This window comes from Pinus tabuliformis, chromosome 5_2 (assembly GCF_031772625.1).
Source record: "Pinus tabuliformis cultivar Carrire ecotype Pingquan chromosome 5_2, CPIR1, whole genome shotgun sequence".
NCBI classification, from domain to species: Eukaryota; Viridiplantae; Streptophyta; class Pinopsida; order Pinales; family Pinaceae; genus Pinus; species Pinus tabuliformis.
In genome coordinates, this window is record NC_142306.1 from 596,699,304 (window position 1) to 596,703,064 (window position 3,761).

Consider the following 3,761-nt stretch of genomic DNA (forward strand, 5'->3'; position numbering starts at 1 on the left):
TATCTACAATTTTTGGGGTAGAAGTCTCCAGTGTTCCCCTAGGGAGGATTTGTAACATTTTAGTAACCAGAGCTTCTGTTATCTTTTTCTTGTGTGTCTGGATTGATCTTTTAGTGGAAGCTTCATTGGTCTTTTTACTTCTTAAGATATACTATTTTCGTACCTCATATATAGCCGACTCATAACCCTATTTAAGGTCAAAGGACTCACCAAATTCTAACTGCAATTGTTGCAGCATGTATGACTCATGTTCTTCTTGAGTGAGAAAAAAAACATCTTCATATTTTATTTCTAGTAAGTTTATCTGGGTGTCATCCTCTGCTTCAAGGCTCTGTGAACCCTTAGCATAGTTTTCCTGGAAGGGGGGCCTAATCTGTTGATCTGGTATAGCATTCTTTCCAATGTTAGGGTTCTTCCTAAAGTTAGGGTTTCTTATTGGGGGTGGTTGTTGATTATCCCATTGATTTTTCCTTTCCATGTTTTCTAATCTATCCATTATTCTCTTTATACTCTTTGCTAAAATATCTACTTTTCCATAAGAAGTGGAAGTTTCCTCTTTAAATACAACTCTCTTTTCATTTCTCATTTTGGCTTTCTTAGCTAATAGGTTGGCCTCTACACTAACATCATTACTTTGCATTTGTTCTAATGTTTCAGGGTTTCTTTCCCTTAATTGGTATGACATGTCAGTGTCAAAACCATTAGGGAATTTAATTAATGCTAGGTCAAGTGGAGGCTTAATATTGGTTGGGATTACATTGTAGATGCTATTGAACCTAGTACAATAGTCCTAAATTGACTCATTAGGAGCTCTTCTAATGTTTTAATATTCGGAAAGTATTTGCATAGGGTTTTTCTTTCTCTCCCATTTATCAATGAGTAATCTATGAAAATTAGCCAAGTCTACAATATGATTGGCAGGTAAGGCTTTGAACCATCTCTTAACATCCCCATTTAATGTTTAGGCAAATAACCTCATTTGGACATCTAATTCATCTATCTCATGCAACTCGAAAAAGTCAGTCATTTTATTCACATGTTGTTGGGTAGTGTACTGACCAGTAGCATAAAACAAAAATATTTTTCTCTGATAATCTTGGGGCATGGCATTGAGTTGTGTAGGCTAAACTAGAGGTGCATATCAGTTTTCCATGGTTGAGATTCTGATTTGACTAAGGGGTAAAGAAGTGGTGCTTGAGGAAGGGTTTGAACTGGATGGAGATGAACTAGATGCTGATGAGGATGGTTGATGAATAACTGGTTTAAGGGAATGGACTCTAGTGGATACTATTGGTGAGGTAATGGTAAATGAAGGTGTATTTACAGTTTTTGAAGAATGTGCAGAAATTTTAGAGGCAACAGCAGTAAGGGCAACTAGTTCAACAGATTGTTCAAGGTAAGAATCATTTATATTGCTTATCAATGTAGAGCTCAAAGCTTCTAACTTGTCAAAAGTATCCAAGACAAATTTATCTAAATCTAGATGGATAATCACCCTTTTTTATTCAATGAGTTGAATAAACTCAAGGTCTAACAATGTTTCATGGATTTCATTGTCATATTTAGTTCTAAATAATGAGAGGTCAAATGACAAATCAAAAGGAATTTCCTCTAAAGTTGACAACTTCTCAGGGAGTGAATTTTCTCTGACAAACTGGCTACTACTTGCCTAAGTTTCTACCTTTTTTGGTTTTCTTAGAATTCTATCTGGGTCAACAACTATAGTAGCAGGGTTTGGATCTGGATTTGCCCTAGTATAGTGAGTCTTCTTGGGAGCCAAAATTTTAACTTTTTTAACTGTTTTTTCTGAAATGTTTTCAAAAATAACTTCTAAAAATTACCTTAAGGGGCTCAAGGTTAAATTTAAGGTTTCCTCAAAGTTTTATGAGACTAAGGATCGAAGTCCCTAGTATGGTCGCCAATGATGTTATCACTCCAAAATTTCTTTAGAAGTTATTGAAGAAAGAAATAATAGAGGTAACCACAAACCACTTTTGGAGATCAGGACCTAGCCTTCCTAATCTTAGAGAGGGCTCTCTCTTTATGATTTAACTTTGTTTTAGTTAATTAATTTTAAGCTAGTTATGGTTGCACTTAGGTTTTGATTTAAATTTGGGTGGTAGGATCACTTACTTATATGAATAGAAGTTTGCTTTTACCATTGGGCTATGGAGTCAATATCAGACAAATTGGACTGGATCAAGCTTTAAAAACAATGTCTACAAGGCAAGATAGGTGAGTTATTATAGATCTCAAAGGTTGGATGGTGAAGTGGTTTCTAATCGGATCCAGGGAGCAATTAAGGGTTCCCTAGAGCGGATTATGGAAGGAATGAAAGAGGTCAATCGGGATGGGGGAGAAACTAAGGGTTCTCAAATCCGGTTATTAGAGGAAAATAAATAAATGACTAACTGTGCAAAACAGAGTGTACTTAAACAAATTCTGAGCGATATTTCCAGTTAATACATTTAAATTTGGAAAAACATTTAAGTTTATGAAAAAATAAGAAGGTAACAAAATCAGACAAAGAAGATGCTTCATTGCAAATAGCTCATCTCATGAATCCTATAGTGCAATGCTTTTATTACTTGCTACAGTCTTTTGACTTGAAAATTGGTACAATCACCCTTAGGTTCAAGATCAAAATAACATTACAAATGTATAGTAATCCACCCTCAATACTTTGAATTATGAAGTATTTACACAAAAGGAATTTACAAAATATCTCAAATTGTATTGAGAACTAATCTAGGAAAAGGAAATATCTTCATGCAAGAAGATAGAGACAGCTTTTGAACTAATACTTGTTGTCCCTGTTATTTAGGTTTTGTTGTCTTTGATGTTTGATCTTTTGCCCTTTGAACTACTTGGTTGTTTTGTCTTTACGCTGGATGTCATATTCACTTTTGACTTTTCATCTCATACACTTTAATCTGATACACTTTGACTTTGCAGACTTGTCAATATCCTTTACTATGCTTTTTACTTTTATTGTACATTTCAAATTTTCACTGTGTATTTCAATAGTAAGTCATTTAGTTTTCTCCATGTATCAACATTTGGTAGTTGGATATTGATCATCTTTCTATATATTTCATCTGTTTTTCTTTTAATTGTATGTTTTATTTACCTCCTATGTTTTAACATTTACTGTCTCTGTGTAAATGATTTGTTCTTTGTTTTAACCATTACTGTGTAAATTGTTTCCTTCTGCTCTGTGATAATTGTCTTTTTCTTCTGAATAAAGGCTTTTGAATTAATTTCCTTGTGAATCTTGGAGTAAATAGATTTTGGAACTAGTACCAAAATTGTTTATCCAAGGTTTTGGCCTTCTGCTAATTACATGCAAAATGAAACAATTTATTAATAAAAACACAAGTTAACAGGGAGGTAATAATGGCTTCAGGGAATAGGGATGTTTGTGGACGAAGTCCTGGAAGTGTTTGGAAGGTAATCGGAGGTCAAATTGGGTTGCAGAGGTTCAGGGTGGTGCAGGAAGGGTTAGGCGGGTTTCACTATGTAAACGAGTGAATAGAGTGAAAATGAGGGTCTTTGGCTTTTTAACAGGTAAATTTTTAAAATTTGGTGCGGAATTCGATAAGTGAACAGTGAGGGGTTTCGATCAATGCGAGGAGGCAGTTTCAGAGGCCATTGCACCGCTTTTGAGTGAAGGGCGGTATTTTTTTGGAGAGCACGCAAGCTAATGTGATGCTGGTGCATAACTAAAAGGGGCTCGAGAAAAACCATGAATCTCACGTGCT